This window comes from Pristiophorus japonicus, chromosome 3 (genome assembly GCF_044704955.1).
Source record: "Pristiophorus japonicus isolate sPriJap1 chromosome 3, sPriJap1.hap1, whole genome shotgun sequence".
Taxonomy (NCBI): Eukaryota; Metazoa; Chordata; class Chondrichthyes; family Pristiophoridae; genus Pristiophorus; species Pristiophorus japonicus.
In genome coordinates this window covers 155,690,355-155,712,397 of record NC_091979.1, presented here as the reverse complement: position 1 = coordinate 155,712,397, position 22,043 = coordinate 155,690,355, and positions in this window count along the sequence as shown.

Genomic DNA, 22,043 nt, shown 5'->3' with positions numbered 1-22,043 from the left:
GAGGAACATTAAACTGTCAGTGTTGTAGAAGACTTATATAGTATCAGCAATGCTCAGGTAATCCTTGATCACAGCAAAAATGTATAGGCTGCAGTGTTTAAGATGAAATTATGTAATTACATAAGTGTCCAGCAGAGGGAACCCAGTCTTGGAGGTAATGCAACTATTCATTTGGCTTGCTCTTGGTTGAATGTAGAGGTAGAACAACTAAGGATATGGCTGATGAATAAGGAAATAGACATTCTAATCATGTAAAAGGAGTGAGTTCTGGTGAATATTATTTAAGCCTAATAACTTACACAGTTTTTGAGGCTGAATTTCATAGGAGTTGAATTTTTCATATTGTCAGGTCATTCATATCTGACAGTGGTATCACGAACTAGGCTGTGAAAAAGAAAGTGAGAGTGTGTTTTATCTCAGGCTCAGCACACTTGCAAGATGCTCAGCACATTTCTAATCAAATAATGGGGATATGGAAACAATCCTCTTATTTGCTGTCCTTCGCCAGACTCAGAAAAGACAGCAATTTGACAAATCCCTTAGAAAAATTAAAATCAATTCACCAGAATGTCGTTAGGATTTTTAAAACCAATACTTGGTGGGAAACACTGGAGAGGGGTTGGTTGCGGGGGGAGGTGTGGGCACAGAATTCAAATTGCCATATTGGAAGTTTGAAGAGACATTTCCAAAGACTTTTACAAGTTGAAACCTTGGTCATGTTGATGAGTGTGGGTCATAGTGGTCATAGATTCAGGGGCAACTTTCTGGTTGTTCTCACTGGTGGCACCAGAGCAAAATGATGGGGAAGCCAGGTAGCTGACTATTGAGGAAAGGTCCATCTAGCCAGATCCCTGCCCAACCTGCACTATGCACAAACTGTCAGTCAGGCCTTAAGGTGAGGCTAAGGAACTTCTGCCAAAAACAGGCAAGAGTTTCTTTTAGTACACAAGTTTCATTTAAGTACATCCATAAAAACATAAGAAATAGGAGCAGGAGCAGGCCATTCGGCCCCTCGAGCCTACTCTGTCATTCAATACGATCATGGCTGACCTTCTACCTCATCTCCACTTCCCCGCATGATCCCCATATCCCTTGATTCCCTTAATATCCAAAAATCTATCGATCTCTGTCTTGAATATACTCAACAACTGAGTCTCCACAGCCCTCTGAGGTAGTGAATTCCAAAGATTCACCATTTTAGTACATAATCAATTTCCTGCTATTCTGTATATTGAGTTTGTCTGTAACAAAACAGGCAGTGGGGCAAGAACATTTTGGGCTGACAGGAGGTCAACTAGGGACCTGTTTTTTTAGAATAAATATTTGAAGGTGATATTTATCTTTACCTTTTTGCTTGGTGTTGGTTTTAACTGCAGTTCTGTCATGATATCTTTTTGAGGCTTTTGCCCAAGAAAATAAAGAAAGACTTGCATTTATAGAGCATCTTTCACAACCTCAGGATGCCCAATGCATTTTACAGCCAATGAAGTACTTTTTGAAGTGTAATTACTGTTATAATTTCATGAATCTTGGCTGCCAGAGTTATAATTGCTGCAGTTATAATTTTGAAAATGGACATTCCGATGCAGATTCCTCTGTTTTAGCATTATTTGGAGGATAAAAGAGAAAATGAAAAAGGGATGTGAAATAGCTCCGATTGCATCACAGGCAAACTAGCCACACTCACCCTTACTCACAACACCATATCTACAGGCAGTGGTACACCTTTCTTAGAATGTCAGAACTGTCATATAGAGCTCCACCTAGTGGACGACTGCTCCACTTGGTGGACTACTGTGGTAACGCAACTGCTGCTGTAGCGTTTGTATTTTAATGATATTGTAAGAAGATATTACATTGGCGATGTAGGATAGGATCATCAGATTCCCTAGATGAAATTTTTGTTGGTGCATGATCCAGTCAACCAACAGAGAGACTTTGTTTTGCAGTACAGCTCAAAATTCAAGGTAAATTACAAGCACACTTGGCTGAACTGAAGAGTCCAGATGGCCGCGCCCATGAGAATAATAAGGTGCTTGGGTGAGTTCCATCACAACCGAGAGACTTTCAGCACATATGTGGAGAGGTTAAAAATGTTTTTCACTGCAAAACTATCGCTGAAGTCCCGGATGAAGAAAACCATAACTGGGTGATGTTAGAAAGAAAACGGGCTATTTTTCTGACTGAAGCAGGAGGTGTATGAAACCCTGAAAAATGTGCTTGTTCCTGTCAAGCCAAAGGACAAGCCACTGACGGAGATTCTAACCAAGCTAGAATAGCACTACCATCCTGAACTCCTGGGAATTGCTGAAAGTTATCATTTTAGAATATGAGATCAATTACATGACGAGAGTATCAGTGAGTACATTGTAGCATTAAAAAAGCTAGCGATTCACTGTCATTTCGGAAACGGTCAGGACCAAGCATTGTGTGACCGCTTTGTTTGTGGGATGAAAAATGAAGCAATCAGAAGAAAGTTGTTGACAACTCCCAACTTGACTTTTGATTTCACTTGTCAGACTGCTATGCCGATGGATACAGCCGACCAATACTCCCAAGAATTTCGTATCATTTCCAGTCATCAGACAATCGAGGTGAATCGCCTGCAGGTTAAAAGAAAAAGGCAGTTGCGCCCCAAGGCCTCAGCAACTGGCCAAGGTAACAGAGCATTGAAGTCATGCTATCAGTGCCTAGGACAACACATTGCTCAAAGCTGTCCATATGTGAAGGCAGAGTGTTTCTTCTGCAAGAAAACTGGGCATCTTGCGAAGGCATGCCAACTGAAGAGTAAAGCAACTATCAATGCTATAAGTAGAAATCGCCAGAGACTACACAGCATTGAAGAGAAGCAATAAGACGAGGAGATTCTGGAAATACACGTCATCAGGAGCACAAGGGTATCTAACAACGATTCGTGAAATATTGTCATCCAATAGACATTGCAGGAACCAGAATACCCATGGAAATCAACACTGGTGCATCTGTGAACGTAGTTCCGGAATCACTATATCTCAACAAGTTGAGTGATTTTCCACTGGAAAAGTCGAAGATAGAGTTGCGAGGCTACTCAGGAGAGCAAATTCCTGTGGTAGGACGTATCACCGTACCGGTGAAATACAAAGATCAGTTTCAGAGCTTGCCTCTCTTCATAGTGTCAGGAGACAAGCCTGCATTAATAGGTAGAAATCGGTTGGGATCACTGAAGCTGGATTGAAATGAGATTTTTTGTGTAGAAACAAAATTTGCATCGAAAGATGATGTCATCAAGCAATATCCAAAGGTGTTCCATGAAACAGGCAGTTCGATCTGAGGCTTCAAGGTGAGTGTCAGGGTACAGAAGGACGCAAAACCAGATTACTGCAAGCCACGTCCTGTACCATACGCACTCAAGGAGAAAGTTAAGCAAGAACTCAAAAGACTAGAGTTAGAGAACATTATCTCTAAGGTAGATCTAAGTAATTGGGCTACACCCATTGTTGTTCTACCTAAGTCAGATGGTAAGGTAACGTTGTGTGCCGATTATAAAGTAACCGTAAACCAAGTTGCAGAGGGTAATCTGCTCAATACATTGCCAAATGTAGAAGATTTGTTCACAGTGCCCACAGGTGGCCAGATCTTCTCAAAGTTGGATCTTACAAATGCCTACTTACAACGTGAGCTAGATGAGGAGTCCAAGTCATGCTTGACTGTAAATACTTATCTAGGCTTATATCAATTTAATAGGCTACCATTTGGAGTGTCTTCCACCCCCGCCATATTCCAAGGGGTGAGGACCAGATTTTGCAAGGCATTGAAGGGGTAGTATGTTATTGAGATGACATACACATTTCAGCACCAAACAGGTAAATTCACAATAATGTGTTGAATGAAGTGCTCAAACGGCTAGAGAAGCACAGAGTATGAGTGACTGCTCGCAAGTGTAAGTTATTTGAAAACTCAGTGGGTACTTAGGGCACAGACTAGACAAAGATGGTTTACATCCAACCAAGGGAAAGCTGGGTGCAATTAGAAATGCACCCACTCCCAAGAATGTCACTGAACTTTGATCATTTTGGGGTCTTTTGACTATTATGGGAAGTTGCTACCAAATTTGACTACAGTGTTTCAGCCACTGAATGAACTATTGAAAAAACAGGTCCATTGGAAGTGGTCAGAAGAATGTGATGCAGCATTCAAAGAATGTAAATGCCAATTGGTAGAGAGTACCATGTTAGTTCACTATGACGTATCTAAGGAGATCAAGCTATCATGTGACACCTCTCCGTTTAGAGTTGGGACAATGATCTCTCATGTACTACATGGTGGGGAGGAGAGACCAATTGCTTTTGGTTCATGCACGCTCAGTGCCAGTGAGTGTAGTTATGCACAGATCGAAAGAGAAGCTTTGCCATTAATTTTTGGTGTCAAGAAGTTCCACAAATACTTGTATGGTCATAAGTTTACCAGGGGAACAAAGAAATGGCAGACCAATTGAACAAATACTTTGGATCTGTCTTCACAAATAACCTTCTGGAAATCCTGGGGGTTCAAGGGTCTAGCGAAAAGGAAGAACTGAAGGAAATCCTTATTTGTCAGGAAATTGTGTTAGGGAAATTGATGGGATTGAAGGCCAATAAATCCCGAGGGCCTGATAGTCTGCATCCCAGAATACTTAAGGAAGTGACCCTAGAAATAGTGGATGCATTGGTCATCATTTTCCAACATTCTATTGACTCTGGATCAGTTCCTATGGATTGGAGGGTAGCTAATGTAACACCACTTTTTAAAAAAGGAGGGAGAGAGAAAACAGGGAATTGTAGACTGGTTAGCCTGACATCAGTAGTGGGGAAATTGTTGGAATCAATTATTAAAGATGAAATAGCAGCGCATTTGGAAAGCAGTGACAGGATCGGTCCAAGTCAGCATGGATTTATAAAAGGGAAGTCATGCTTGACAAATCTCCTAGAATTTTTTGAGGATGTAACGAGTAGAGTGGACAAGGGACAACCAGTGGATATGGTATATTTGGACTTTCAAAAGGCTTTTGACAAGATCCCACATAAGAGATTAGTGTGCAAAATTAAAGCACATGATATTGGGGGTAATGTATTGACGTGGATAGAAAACCGGTTGGCTGACAGGAAGCAGAGAGTCGGAATAAACGGGTCCTTTTCAGAATGGCAGGCAGTGACCAGTGGGGTGCCGCAGGGTTCAGTGCTGGGACCCCAGGTATTTGCAATATACATCAATGATTTAGATGAAGGAATTGAATGTAATATCTCCAAGTTTGCAAATGACACTAAGCTGGGTGGCGATGTGAGCTGTAAGGAGGATGCTAAGAGGCTGCAGGGTGACTTGGACAGGTTAGGTGAATGGGCAAATGCATGGCAGATGCAGTATAATGTGGATAAATGTGAGTATATCCACTTTGGTGACAAAAACCGGAAGACAGAATATTATCTGAATGGTGACAGATTAGGAAAAGGGGAGGTGCAACGAGACCTGGTGCCATGGTACATCAGTCATTGAAAGTTGGCATGCAGGTACAGTAGGCGGTGAAGAAGGCATATGGCATGTTGGCCTTCATAGCTAGAGGATTTGAGTATAGGAGCAAGGAGGTCTTACTACAGTTGTACAGAGCCTTGGTGAGGCCACACTTAGAATATTGTGTTCAGTTTTGGTCTCCTAATCTGAGGAAGGACATTCTTGCTATTGAGGGAGTACAGCAAAGGTTCACCAGACTGATTCCCGGGATGGCAGGACTGACATATGAGGAGAGACTGGATCAATTGGGCTTGTATCCACTGGAGTTTAGAAGAATGAGAGGGGATCTCATAGAAACATAAAGAATTCTAACGGGATTGGACAGGTTAGAGGCAGGAAAAATGCTCCCGTTGCTGGGGAGTTCCAGAACCAGGGGTCACAGTCTAAGAATAAGAGGGTAAGCCATTTAGAACCGAGATGGGGAAAAACTTCTTCACTCAGAGAGTGGTTAATATGTGGAATTCTCTACCACAGAAAGTTGTTGAGGACAGTTCGTTAGATGTATTCAAGAGGGAGTTAGATATGGCCCTTACGGCCAAAGGGATCAAGGGATATGGAGAGAAAGCAAGAGAGGGGTACTGAGGTTGAATGATCAACCATGATCTTATTGAATGGCGGTGCAAGCTCGAAGGGCCGAATGGCCTGCTCCTGCACCTAATTTCTATGTTTCTATGTTTCTATCATTAAAGACATAAGCCCCTGACAGCAATCTTCCATCCAAAGTCCCCAGTTCGAACCTTAACTACAGCCTGAATATAGAGATGGGCTTTTATTTTTAAACTATACGTATGATATTGAGTACAGATGATCAGCTGATCACTGTAATGCTGATGCCATTCCCATCACAAGTTACACCCAAAGGGAAGATGTGTTCTATTTTTCATACATTGATGAACTGCCAGTCACAGCTGAAGAGATTGGTAGAGCAACAAAATGTGACCCAGTTATGTCAAAGGTACATAATTACATCGCAAATGGATGGCCAAACCAGGTTTCAGAGAAAGATATTCATCCATACTTCATTCATAGGAATGAATTATCAGCGGATAAAGATTGTATCATATGGGGTGCAAGAGTCGTTATTCCTAATAAGTTCAGGTCCATATTGTTAGGAGATCTTCATGACTAGTACCTGTGTTTGACCAAGAGTTTTGCACGCAGTTACTTATGGTGGTCAGGTCTAGATAAAGATATAGAGTACATTGATAGTCAGTGTACAACATGTCAATCAATAAGCAAGAAACCACTATCAGTGCCATTACAGCCATGGAAATGGCCTCCCAGGGTGTGGCAAAGGTTACATATAGATTTTGCAAAGATAGAAAGACAAGAATTCTTCATTGTGATTGATAGTCATTCGAAGTGGGTAGAGGTGTTTCCGATGTGGAAAATAACTAGACAATTTACGAAGATTGTTTTCTTCATATGGCCTCCCAGAAGAAATTGTGTCTAATAATGGGCCACAATTTTGTGAAGAAACATTTGCAGTTCTTGAGCAGAAATAGTGTGAAACATACCAAAGTTCCACTGTACTACCCTCCTTCAAATGGTGCAGCAGAGGGCACAGTACAAAATGTAAAACGTGCCCTCATCAAGCAAATGTTGGATTCAAATCCAAAGAAACGGCAGTTGTCGTTGGATCACAAACTAGTAAATTTTCTCATTACTTGTCATAATATTCCTCATACAACTACTGGTAGAACACCAGCAGAGTTGTTTCTCAAATGACAGCCACGAACCAGGTTAAAGCCAAACATGGCAGTCAGTAGAAGAGAAACAATCAAGACAGAAAGAGAATCATGACAGAGGTAGAGGAAGAGATAGAAGTGTGAAATTAAACCAGAAGGTGAGAGTGAAGAACCATCATCATAAATGGTTAAAGTGGTTCCCAGGAAGAGTAGTGAAGATATGTGGTCCTCGCACATATTTGGTCAAGATGTTTGATCATGGAAAGGTTAGGTTTGTTCACATTGATCATATTTTACCTATAGATGTGGAAGGAATTGAAAGTTGGAATGATTGGATTATTTCTGATGAGTCAGATAATCTTGTTACATGTAGAGTACCAATAGTAAATCCTACATCAGACGTACTAGAAACAAGTCCGAGAAAAAGCCAGAATTTAAGTCTGAGTCCGGGTCAGGCAGACAAACAGTCTGAAGTTGTAGAGTTCAAATGTAGATCAAGGGTTGCCCTTGGAGAAAAACTCACTTCAGGCTCAGCCTAGAATGAGCCTAAGTTCAACACCATGTTTGGAAAGATCTGTTCGAGAGCAAAGGTATCCTTTTTGAAACAGAAAACCAGTGGTTAAGTTTGATTTGTAAATATGGCAAAATAAGTCCATATCTTTTGTTGTGTATAACCATTCAAATTATGTATGAAGATTATTTTGTTATGATTACTTCTTCCAAGAACAAAACTGCCTTTGCAGGCTGCACTTCACAAGAAAGGCAGCGATAGAATAGTGGCATCTAGAATCTAGTTAACCTTCACTGCATGGGTGGCAGCGACTGCAACATCAATACCGCCCTGAAGTTTTATGCACGTAGCTCATTCCTAGCTGTCACAAGGAACATCAAGAACTCGTTGCGCTGAGGATTTTTAGCACAGAGAGAAAAGTATTTGCTATGTGCAATATGCCTACAACCAGTGATAAGGATAATCGGTCGGGTGCATAACGGGTGGCTGATGTGCAACCGCCAGTAATCCATCCGTGCATAGAGTGAAAATTTTCCCCAGAGTGTCAGGATACCAGAAAATCCAAGGAGTCATAAATTACACTCTCGTGGCTATATGTGCTTTCCTCGTTCAATGACACCGCCCAACTCAGCAGAAAAGAATTCCGCTCCGTCAACGTATAGCTCATATGCAACCAGCTGCATTGCAATATGCATGTCACTGATCGCGACCCTGGCAACTGTCGCAATGCATTCATTTTAAGAAAATCCAGCATGCCTACCCCTCTTCAATCCTATAAGGGAAGTTTTAGGATAGTTCCTCAGCGATCAAAGCTATCTCCGACAGTTATGGCTAATGGCACCTGTGTTGGATCCCAGGATACAAGCTGAGCATCAGTACAATGAAGTCTATGTAGCTACCAGAGGCATGGCTGAGCTCAACACTAATCTTGAAAATGTACTTCAAGTGCCCAAACTGTTCTGGCCGCATCCTGCAGTATAGTCTGGCTAGGTTCTCAATTATAATAGTTGTGTGAGCTTGCTGCAGACTCTTGGTCCCAGTGCGTAATATGTGAACTCTTAAACTTAATCTAGTGCTTCTCCTGGTAGCAATGCGTGAGGTTTCCAATAGAACTGAGGTAACCTTCATCTTACAGAAAATAAATCCTGAGATGGATCTGCTGCAGACTGCACCTCTTGTGGTGCTGTAAGGGCAGCTGAGTCCTGCCTCATTTCTACCAATGTCAGTCCAGGTTATATGCTCAAGTCCCGGAGTAAACTCGCATACTTCTGACTCCGAGGTGAAAGTGTTACAATTGAGGCAAGCTCAGCCTATGAAAATTAATCCTCAAACAATGAATATGTGTCCTCAAATATATCAAATTAAAGCCAAAAACTAATTACAATACACCCTCAAATTCATGTAAATTTACACTCAAACTCATGGATAAAAAATATCCTCAAATGCATCAAAAATACAACAATCAATTCATCGAACACACCATCAAAATCATTAAAATACATTCACAAATGAGATAAACTGCATTCTTAAACTTAGAACAATCGCATTTTGTCAGTTTTAGTGGGCATTTTAATAAATTTGAGGTTTTACTTTGAATGTTTGAGGCTGTATTCCAATGTAGTTGAGAGTATACATTCAATAAGATTAGGAGTGTATTTTTTGATGAGTTTGAGGGTTTATTTTTCACAAGTTTGAGTGTGTATTTCATGATGAGATTGGTGGGGAACAAAGAAATGGCAGACCAATTGAACAAATACTTTGGTTCTGTTTTCACGAAGGAAGACACAAATAACCTTCCCTTCCGGAAGTACTAGGGGACCGAGGGTCTAGCGAGAAGGAGGAACTGAAGGATATCCTTATTAGGCAGGAAATTGTGTTAGGGAAATTGATGGGATTGAAGGCCGATAAATCCCCGGGGCCTGATAGTCTACATCCCAGAGTACTTAAGGAAGTGGCCCGAGAAATAGTAGATGCATTGGTGATCATTTTCCAACAATCTATCGACTCTGGATCAGTTCCTGTGGACTGGAGGGTAGCTAATGTATCACCACTTTTTAAAAAGGGAGGGAGAGAGAAAGCAGGTAATTATAGACCGGTTAGCCTGACATCAGTAGTGGGGAAAATGTTGGAATCAATTATTAAGCATGTAATAGCAGCGCATTTGGAAAGCAGTGACAGGATCGGTCCAAGTCAGCATGGATTTATGAAGGGGAAATCATGCTTGACAAATCTTCTGGAATTTTTTAACGATGTAACCAGTAGACAAGGGAGAACTAGTGAATGTGGTGTATTTGGACTTTCAAAAAGCTTTTGACAAGGTCCCACACAAGAGATTGGTGTGAAAAATCAAAGCACATGGTATTGGGGGTAATATACTGACGTGGATAGAGACAGGAAGCAGAGAGTCCGGATAAGCAAGTCCTTTTCTGAATGGCAGGCAGTGAGTACTGGAGTGCCGCAGGGCTCAGTGCTGGGACCCCAGTTCTTTACAATATATATCAATGATTTGGATGAAGGAATTGAGTGCAATATCTCCAAGTTTGCAGGTGACACTAAACTGGGTGGCGGTGTGAACTTTGAGAGGGACGCTAGGAAGCTGCAGGGTGACTTGGACAGGTTAGGTAAATGGCAAATGCATGGCAGATGCAGTATAATGTGGATAAATGTGAGATTATCCACTTTGGGGGCAAAAACGCAGACAGAATATTATCTGTATGGTAACAGATTAGGTAAAGGGGAGGTGCAACGAGACCTGGGTGTCATGGTACATCAGAAATTGAAAGTTGGCATACAGGTACAGCAGGCGGTGAAGAAGGCAAATGACTTGTTGGCCTTCATAGCGAGAGATTTGAGTATAGGAGCAGGGGGGTCTTACTGCAGTTGTACAGGGCTTTGGTGAGGCCACACCTTGAATATTGTGTACAGTTTTGGTCTCCTAATCTGAGGAAGGACATTCTTGCTATTGAGGGAGTGCAGCGAAGGTTCAGCAGACTGATTCCCGGGATGGCCGGACTGTCATATGAGGAGAGACTGGATCAACTGGTCCTTTATACATTGGAGTTTGGAAAGATGAGAGGGGAGCTCATAGAAACATATGAGATTCTGACGGGACGGGACAAGTTAGATGCGGGTAGAATGTTCCCGATGTTGGGGAAGTCCAGAACCAGGGGACACAGTCTTAGGATAAGGGGTAGGCCATTTAGGACTGCGATGAGGAGAAACTTCTTCACTCAGAGAGTTGTTAACCCTGTTGTTAACTCTGTGGAATTCCCTGCCACAGAGAGTTGTTGATGCCAGTTCATTGGATATATTCAAGAGGGAGTTAGATATGGCCCTTACGGCAAAGGGGATCAAGGGGTATGGAGAGAAAGCAGGAAAGGGGTACTGAGGGAATGATCAGCCATGATCATATTGAATGGTGGTGCAGGCTCGAAGGGCCGAATGGCCTACTCCTGCACCTATTTTCTATGTTTCTATGTTTCTATGAAAGTGTGGTTTAACATAGAAACATAGAAACATAGATACTAGAAACATAGATCCAATCCCGTCAGAATTTTATATGTTTCTATGAGATCCCCTCTCATTCTTCTAAATTCCAGTGAATATAAGCCTAGTTGATCCAGTCTTTCTTCATATGTCAGTCATGCCATTCCGAGAATCAGTCTGGTGAACCTTCGCTGCACTCCCTCACCAGCGAGAATGTCCTTCCTCAGATTAGGAGACCAAAACTGTACGCAATATTCAAAGTGTGGCCTCATCAAGGCCCTGTACAACTGCAGTAAGACCTCCCTGCTCCTATACTCAAATCCTCTCACTATGAAGGCCAACATACCATTTGCTTTCTTCACTGCCTGCTGTACCTGCATGCCAACTTTCAAAGACTGATGTACCATGACACCCAGGTCTCGTTGCACCTCCCCTTTTCCTAATCTGTCACCATTCAGATAATATTCTGCCTTCCTGTTTTTGTCACCAAAGTGGATAAGCTCACATTTATCTACATTATACTGCATCTGCCATGCATTTGCCCACTCACCTAACCTGTCCAAGTCACCCTGCAGCCTCTTAGTGCCATCTGCAAACTTGGAGATATTACATTCAATTTCTTCATCTAAATCCTTAATGTATATTGTAAATAGCTGGGGTCCCAGCACTGAACCTTGCAGTATCCCACTAGTCACTGCCTGCCATCTGAAAAGGACCCGTTTATTCCTACTCTTTGCTTCCTGTCTGCCAACCAGTTCTCTATCCACGTCAATACATTCCCTCCAATACCATGTGCTTTAATTTTGCACACTAATCTCTTGTGTGGGACCTTGTCAAAAGCTTTTTGAAAGTCCAAATACACCACATCCACTGGTTCTCCCTTGTCCACTCTACTAGATATATCCTCGAAAAATTCTAGGTTTGTCAAACATGATTTCCCTTTCATAAATCCATGCTGACTTGGACCGATCCTGTCATTGTTTTCAAAATGCACTGCTATTACATCTTTAATAATTGATTCCAACATTATCCCCACTACTGATGTCAGGCTAACCAGTCTATAATTCCCTGTTTTCTCTCTCCCTCCTTTTTTAAAAAGTGGGGTTACATTAGCTACCCTCCAATCCATATAGAGTCCAAAGAATGTTTGAAAATGACCACCAATGCATCTACTATTTCTAGGGCCACTTCCTTAAGTACTTTGGGATGCAGACTATCAGGCCCTGGGGATTTATCAGCCTTCAATCCCTTAAATTTCCCTAACACCATTTCCTGACTAATAAGGATTTCCTTCAGTTCCTCCTTCTCACTAGACCCTCGGTCCCCTAGTAGTTCCGGAAGGTTATTTGTGTCTTTCTTAGTGAAGACAGAACCAAAGTATTTGTTCAATTGGTCTGCCATTTCTTTGTTCCCCATTATAAATTCACCTGATTCTGATTGCAATGGACCTACATTTGTCTTCACAAATCTTTTTCTCTTCGCATATCTATAGAAGCTTTTGCAGTCAGTTTTTATGTTCCCTGCAAGCTTCCTCTCATACTCTATTTTCCCCCTCCTAATTAAACCCTTTGTCCTCCTCTGCTGAATTCGAAATTTCTCCCAGTCCTCAGGTTTGCTCCTTTTTCTGGCCAATTTATATGCCTCTTCCTTGGATTTAACACTATCCCCAATTTCTCTTGTTAGCCATGGTTTGATAAGTATTTTTGATTACTTTGAGGATGTTTCTTGATTGTTTTAAGGTTGCATTTTTATGCATTTCAGTGTGAATTATGCTTGAAGAAGTATTTTTGATATATTTGAAGGTGTATTTTAAGGTATTGGGGCTAAATTGTGATTAGGTTGAGGATTGGACATATATTTTTTGGTGAGTTTAGAAATGTATTTTAGTAAATTTGAAGGTATATTTTTGATATCTTTGAATGAGTGAGAGGTGGTATTCTGATGAGTTTGAACACGTTTTCAAATGAATGTGTCCTGGTATCATAACTGTTCTTTTGATCAGTTCTAGAGAGTATTTACAGAAGTTTGCGAGTGTATTTATGAGATGTTTCAGAATATATTTTGATTAGTTAATGATATATTTTGACATTTTGAATGTGTAATTTTTTTGTCAATGGTGGTGGAATTTGATGATTCTGGACTTATATTTTGATAAGTCTGAGGGTTTGTATTTATTAGTTTGATGGTATAGAAAATAGGTGCAGGAGTAGGCCATTCGGCCCTTCGAGTCTGCATCGCCATTCAATCAGATCATGGCTGATCCTGCTTTCTCTCCATATAGTTTTGATGAGTTTTAAGAATCAGTTTTAGGATGTAATTAATTGAGATTGAGAATGTATTTTGATAAGCTTAAGGATGTATTTGCTGAGTTGAGGGTGTAATCTGGTGAATTTTGCTGGATTTGATGAGTATCATGCTGTATTGTAATGAGTTTCCAGATGTATTATAAGGATTTTGAGGGCATATTTTGCTAGTTTTGTGGATGTATTTTGATGTATTTCAGAATGCACTCGGATGAATTTGTGTGTGTAGATTGGATAAAGTATATATCTGAGTATATATTTTTGATGAGTTTGAGGTTGTAGTTCTAAATTTGAGGATGAACTTTGGTGATTTTGAGTGTGATTAACTTGAAGATAAATTTTCAAGGCTTTCATGTTTTATCTTGATTTCATGTTGTGTTTCACTGCAGTGGTGCCTGTGGTCCAGGGTCCCAGTGATGCTTTTCTCCACTGCAGTATCATCATGAGCCTATTGGGACTGAGAAGGTCCTCATCTTAAGGCTTTGATTCCTGGGTCACCTTTCAGCAAGCTATATGAACACTGCAGGAGCATGGGTATCCTGGTCTTGTATCTTGAGACCAATATGAATAGCTTACTGTGAATGCTGACTTGAAAGGTCACATGAGCCGTCACCAAGAGAAAGCACAGCATCATGAAAGTAGACTCTATTTTGCTGGGTCCTGGATCTAAGTGCCTATATATTAGCAGTGGGTGGTTCTGACGGTATCAGTTAGATACTGCAGACCCTAAAATGTGTTATCCTGAAGCTCTCAGAAACCCCTTTCCATTGTTTATGCCAAACAGTCACCCAAGAGCTGAAGGCCCATAGTCAACATATCCCTTTGGATGCAGTCATCGGTCTGGTGGTGCTACAACCCATTCCAGGTAGTGGTATATTGTGTTGAATTCTTCTTGGATATTGGCACTGAGGATGGCATTAGACTTCATTTTGATCCCTATCATCTGTCTCTGCCCCTCTGAGCTGGTCCTCATTATCATCATCTGAGTGTGATGCTCATCCAGTATTGTTTGTTTTCAATCAGGTCCCCTGGCACCATGAGGGTAATGAATGAAGGTGTGTCATACGTATAAAGAGACTGCAAGTATTGGAGGGAACAGGTAAATGACCTTAGCTGCTCTGGTGAGATTCAAGGAAGTGCCCCTCACTGTCAGATTATTGGCCCATCTGTGGCCCATGATTCCAAATATATCAAACCTGCTTGATGAGTTTGACTGTATTTCTATGTTTGAAAGTGTATTCTGGTGTATTTGAAGGTATATTGTGACGAGTCTGAGGCTGTATTGCTTATGAGTTTGAATTTTTGAGGAGGTAGAGAATGCAATTAGTTTCTTGTAATAGTTCGATGAGTTTGAAAGTGTATTTCTATTGAGTTTGAGGATGTTGTTTTGATGAACTTTAAATTTTAATGAGGTTGAGGATAGGTTCCCAATTAGTTGCCAATGAATTTAATAGGGTATTTTCAGGAGTTTGAGAGCGTCTCGATGAGCATGAGTATTCTTTTGATGAGGGGTTGTGTATTTTAAATGGCTTAACAATGTGCTTTTGATCAATTTGAGATGGTATTTGATTAATTGCAGAGTATGAGTTTTGTGGCTGTAGTTTTATGACTCTCAATGTATATTTTCCTAAGTTTCAGAGTAGATTTTGAGTGAGTTTGAGAGTGTAGTTAGAAACGTTTGACAGTGCATTTTGATAGGGTGAGGGTGTATTGCATATGGGTTTGAGTGTCTTATGTAGTTTAGTTGAGTGTTTCTGATATGGTTCAGGTTCTAATTTGATGAGTTTGATCATATATCTTGATGGACTTAAGAGTGTATGTTATTGAATTTGAATATGCATTTTGAAGGACTTGAAATATTGCTGACCAGTTTAAGGGTATGTTTTCCCATGTTTAACGATTTCACGTGATGATTTTTGAGAGATTGTATTTTGTATTTTCACTGAGTTTGAAAGTGTATCTTGATCTCTTTGACCATGTATTTTAAATGACTTTTAGCATGTACGTTTGATGTGTGTGAGCATGCATTTTGGAGCATCCGAGCATGAATACTGGTGCTTTATTTTGATGGGTTTGAGATTGTTTCTTAATAATTTGTATATATTTTGAAACATTTGAGGCTTTATTTTAATGAGTTTAAGGCGGCTTTGATGTGAAGTTCAGGAGATATTTTCATGAATGAACATGTATTTTTGATAAGTCGGCAAATGTTTTTAGACTGTCTTCGTTTTTTTTTGCTCAGTTGAATAAATTTTGATGTTTGATGTTGTCTTTTATTGTGCTTGAGTTGCATTTATCATGATTTTGAAGGTTTATTATAGATAACTTTGGGATTGTATTTTGATGGGTATATTTTTGTGTTTTAGCTGTATTTTGGTGAGTTTGAGAGTATTTCAGTGGATATGCATTTGAGAGTTTTGATGAGATTGAAGGTGCATTTATGATGGTTTATTTTGATGCGTTAGACTGTACATTTTTGACGCAATTCAGTATGTATTTTTGATGAGATTAATGATATATATTCATCAGTGTTCATGTATATTCAGTAACTTAGGCTGAGGGTGCATTTTCAAATTTTGATGAGTTTGGGTCAGTTTGAAGGTGAGTTGATAGATTATGTTTGTATTTTAAGAATATAAGAACATAAGAAATAGGAGCAGGAGAAGGCCATACAGCCCCTCGAGTCTGCTCCGCCATTTAATATGATCATGACTGATCTGATCATGGACTCAGCTCCACTTCCCTGCCCACTATCCATAACGCCTTATTCCCTTATCGTTTAAGAAACTGTCTATTTCTGTCTTAAATTTATTCAATTTCCCAGCTTCCACAGCTCTCTAAGGCAGCGAATTCCACAGATCCACAACCCTCTGAGAGAAGTAATTTCTCCTCATCTCAGTTTTATATGTCTGCCCCTTATTCTATTGTGCACTCTAGTTCTAGTCTCCCCTATCAGTGTAAACATCCTCTCTGCATCCACCTTGTCAAGCCCCCTCATAATCTTATACGTTTCGATAAGATCACCTCTAATTCTTCTGAATACCAATGAGTAGAGGCCCAACCAACTCAACCTTTCCCCATAAGTCAACCCCCTCATCTCTGGAATCAACCTTGTGAACCTTCTCTGAACTGCCTCCAAAGCAAGTATATCCTTTCATAAATATGGAAACCAAAACCGCACACAGTATTCCAGGTGTGGCTTCACCAATATCCTGTACAACTGTAGCAAGACTTCTCTGCTTTTATACTCCATCCCCTTTACAATAAAGGCCAAGATTCCATTGGCCTTCCTGATCAATTGCATACAAACCTTTTGTGTTTCATGCACAAGTACCCACAGGTCCCACTGTACTGCAGCACTTTGCAATCTTTCTCCATTTAAATAATAACTTGCTCTTTGATTTTTTCTGCCAAAGTGCATGACCTCACACTTTCCAACATTATACCCCATCTGCCAAATTTTTGCCCACTCACTTAGCCTGTCTATGTCCTGTTGCAGATTTTGTGTGTCCTCCTCACACATTGCTTTTCCTCCCATCTTTGTATCATTGGCAAACTTGGCTATGTTACACTCAGTCCCTTCCCCCAAGTCGTTAATATAGATTGTAAATAGTTGAGGTCCCAACACTGATCCCTGCGGCACTCCACTGGTTACTGATTGCCAACAAGAGACTGAACCATTTATCCCGACTCTCTCTTTTCTGTTAGTTAGCCAATCATGTATCTATGCTAATATATTACACCCAAACCCATGAACTTTTATCTTGTGCAGTAACATTTTATGTGGCACCTTGTCAAATGCTTCTGGAAGTCCAAATACACCACATCCACTGGTTCCCCTTTATCCACCCTGTTCGTTACATCCTTAAAGAATTTTAGCAAATTTGTCAAACATGACTTCCCCTTCATAAATCCATGCTGACTGCCTGACTGAATTTTGCTTTTCCAAATGTCCTGCTACTGCTTCTTTAATAATGGACTCCAACATCTTCCCAACCACAGTTAGGCTAACTGGTCTATAGTTTCCTGCTTTTTGTCTGCCTACTTTTTTAAATGGAGGCATGACATTTGCAGTTTTGCAATCTGCTGGGACCTCCACAGAATCCAGGCAATTTTGGTAAATTACAACCAATGCATCCGCTATACCTGCCGTTACTGCTCTTAAGACCCTGGGATGCAAGCCATCAGGTCCAGGTGATTTATCCGCCTTTAGTCTCATTATCTTACTGAGTACCACCTCCTTAATGATTGTGATTGTGTTAAGTTCCTCCCCCCTATAGCCCCTTGACTATCCACTTTGGAATATTATTAGTGATTTCTACCGTAAAGACTGATACAAAATATTTGTTCAGAGTTTCTGCCATCTCCATGTTCCCCATTACTAATTCCCCGATCTCATCCTCCAAGGGACCAATATTTACTCAAGCCACTCTTTTCCTTTTTAAATACCTATAGAAACTCTTGTTATCTGTTTTTATATTTCATGCTAGTTTACTTTCATATTCTATCTTCCCTTTCTTAATCATTTTATTAGTCATTCTTTGTTGGTTTTTAAATGCTTCCCAATCTTCTGTCCTCCCACTAGTTTTGGCCACATTGTATACCCTTGTTTTTAATTGGATACCGTCTTTTATTTCTTTAGTTAGCCACGGATGGCTATCTTTTCTCTTACACCCTTTCCTCCTCACTGGAATATATTTTACTTGAGAGTTGTGAAATATCTCCTTAAATGTACACCACTGTTCATCAACCGTCCTACGCTTTAATCTATTTTCCCAGTCCACTTTACTCTGCCCTCATACCTTCATAGTCTCCTTTATTTAGGCTTAGTACGCTGGTTAGAGATCCAACTTTCTCACCCTCCATCTGAATTTGAAATTCAATCATGCTATGATCACTCATTCCAAGGGGATCCTTTACTAGGAGGTTGTTTATTAATCCTGTCTCATTACACAGGACCAGATCTAAGATAGCCTGCCCCCGGGTTGGTTCCATTACATACTGCTCAAGGAACCCGTCCCTTTATGCACTCTATGGACCCTTCCTCAAGGCTACCCTGACAAGTTTCAGGGTGTATTCAGAATGTATTCTTAAAGAGTTTTAAGTTATTTTGATGAGCTTGGAAGTGTTTTCTTGATGGGCATCTATTTGTTTCCATGGGTTCAATCTATTTTTGGTACACTTGTATCGGGATGCATTTGATGCTGTATTCCGGGCAGTTTGAGAGTCTCTGTTGATGAGTTTGAAGTTGCCTTTTAATGAGGGTGAGGGTTTGTTTTTCATCAGTTTATGCATTATTTCAGATAAGCATGAGGTATATTTCAGATGAAGGTGGGATGTAATCATGGTCAGGTTGAAGATGTATTTTTGATGACTTTGTGAGTTTGCTTTTGATAATTTGAGTGTTGTTTCTTGATCTTTTTTGGTATAATTTGAATTGTTTAGTTTGAAGGCATGTTTGAGAATGTATTCTGGGCACTTTGAGCATGTATTTTGATGAATTTCAAGGTGTTTATGATGGGTTTGAATTGTATGTTAATGAATTTGAGGGTATGCTTTAATGTGGCTCTGTTATCTGGTCAGTCTTGGTGTAGTTTGATGACTTTGAGGTGTAGATTGTTGAGTTTAAGGGTCTGGTAGTGTATTCTGATGAGTGAGAGTGTATTTTGATAAGTCTGAGGACATTTTAATGGAATAAAAACAGAAAATGCTGGACATCTCAGCAGGTCAGGCAGCATCTGTGGAGAGAAAGTTTTGTGTTAATGACCCTTCGTCAGAACTGGAGAGTGTTTAGAAACTTAACAAGCACTGAAAGGGGGAGGGGAAGAAAGAACAACAGGGAAGGTCTGTGATAGGTCAGAAGACCAGAGAGATTAGAGAGACAAAAGGGATGATGGCCCAAATTCATATGGTTATGCCAGGAGTTAGAAAAACATTAGTCAAGATAGGATGTGAATGGCGGGATAATGACCAACTATGATTAGAGACAAGGAGAAAAAAAGAAAGAAAGAAACAGGCTTTGAGAGGGGGAGGGGGGAGGGAGTGGGAGGGGGGGCATGGGGGAGGTGGGAGAAAGGGAGCCAAAGATTGGCAGCAGTTACGCTCTGAAATTTTTCAACTCGATGTTGAGTCCAGAAGGCTCTAAAGTACCTAAACGAAAGATCAGGTGCTGTTCCTCGAGCTTGCGTTGAGCTTCATTGGAATAGTGCAGGAGACCGAGAACGGAGAGGTCAGAGTGGGAATGGAATGGAGAATTAAAGTGATAAGCTTTAGGGTCACACTAACGGACTGAAGGGAGGTGTTCCGCAAAACAGTCACCCAATCTATGCTTGGTCTCCCCAACGTAGAGGAGACCACATCGTGAGCAGCGAATACAATATATTAAATTGAAAGAAGAACAAGTAAATTGCTGTTTCACCTCAAAGGCGTATTTGGGGCCCTGAATAGTAGGAAGGGAGGAGGTAAAAGGGCAGGTGTTGTTGCATCTTCTGTGCTTGCATGGTAAAGTGCCGTGGGAAGGGGAGGGGCTGCTGGGGGTGACTGCGGAATGGACCAGTGTTTCGAGGAGGGAGCGGTTCCTTCGGAATGTGCCAATACAAATACCAAGAAAGATTTGATAAATTACGTTTTTATGTTAGAACAATGCAGATCAGGAGGCGATATAATAGAAGTGGTTAAAATTCTGAAAGAATAGGACAGGTAGATAGAAACAGACTATTTCCAGTAGTTGAGAGGGTCAAGAATAATGGGCCATGCATATAAGATTAAATATAAGAAATTTAGAACTGAGGGAAGGAGAAACTTCTTCTCAAAGAGAATTGTGAGGCTGCAGAATTCACTTCCAGTGTTACTGGTTGAGGCAGAAACTATGCCAACATTCAAGATTATATAGGATGACATAGGATATACGACACAGAAACAGGCCAGTCTGCCCAACCAGCCCATGCTGGCGTTTATGTTCCACTCGAGCCTCCTCCCGTCTTTCCTCATCTAAATCTATCAGCATAACCCTCTATTCCCTTCTCCCTCATATGCTTGTCTAGCCTCCCCTTAAATACATCTATAAATGCTTCAACCACTTCCTGTGGTAGCGAGTTCCACATTCTCACTCTTTGGGTAAAGAAGTTTCTTCTGAATTCCCTATTGGATTTCTTGGTGCCCATCTTATATTGATGGCCTCTAGTTATGCTCTTCACCACAAGTGGAAACATTCTCTCTCTATCCACTATATCAAAACCTTTCATAATTTTAAAGACCTCTATTAGGTTACTCTTCAGCCTTTTTTCAAGAGAAAAGAGACCCAGCCTGTTCATCCTTTTCTGATATATATACCCTCGCATTTCTGGTATCCTTGTAAATCTTCTCTGTACCCTCTCCAGTGCCTCTAAATCCTTTTTATAATATGGCGACCAGAACTGCACGCAGTGCTCTAAGTGTTGTCTAACCAATGTTCAATACAGGTTCAGCATAACTTCCCTACTTTTCAATTCTATCCCTGTAGAAATAAACCCTAGTGCTTGGTTTACTTTTTTATAGCCTTGCTAACCTGTGACGCAACTTTTAGTGATTGATGTATTTATACTCCGAGATTCCTTTGTTCCTCTACCCCACCTAGACTTCCACCTTCCAATTATTAAGTGACCTCCCTATTCTTCCTACCAAAATTTAGAACCTCACATTTATCTGTATTGAACATCATTTGCCAATTATTTGCCCATTCTGCAAGTTTATTAATGTCCTCCTGTAATTTGTTGTGGTCCTCCTTAGTATTAGCTACACCACCCCCCAATTTGGTATCATCCACAAATTTAGAAATCGTATTTTTGATTCCAAAGTCTAAATCGTTAATGTAAATTGTGAACAACAGTGATCCCAGCACTGATCCCTGTAGAACACCACTACCACCTTTTGCCACAGCGAATAGCTACCCTTTACCGCTACTCTCTGCTTTCTGGCTTGAAAGAAGTCGAAAGAAATCGAAAGTTGACGTCAAAGCCAAGGGGGTAAGTGATTGGCTGGTGATTGGTAAGTAGTTTTTCTTTTTCTTTCTTTATTAGTAAGTAACATTGAGCATTGCTGTTGCCAAATTAAGTTGATCTAAGGGTTAAGTCATGGCAGGACAGCTCGGACACATGTTATGCTCCTCCTGTACTATGTGGGAAGTCAGGGACGCTTCCGGTGTCCCTGATGACTACGTATGCGGGAAGTGCATCTGCCTCCAGCTCCTGACAGACCGCATTGCAGCACTGGAGCTGCGGGTGGATTCACTCTGGAGCATCCATGACGCTGAGAATTATGTGAATAGCATGCTTAGCGAGTTGGTCTTACCGCAGGTAAAGGGTACACAGCCAGATAGGGAATGGGTGACCAATGGGAAGAGCAGTGGAAGGAAGGTAGTGCAGGGGTCCCCTGAAGTCATCCCCCTGCAAAATAGATACACCGCTTTGGGTACTGTTGAGGGGGATAACTCATCAGGGGAGGGCAGCAGCAGCCAAGTTCATGGCACCGTGGATAGTTCTGCTGCTCAGGCAG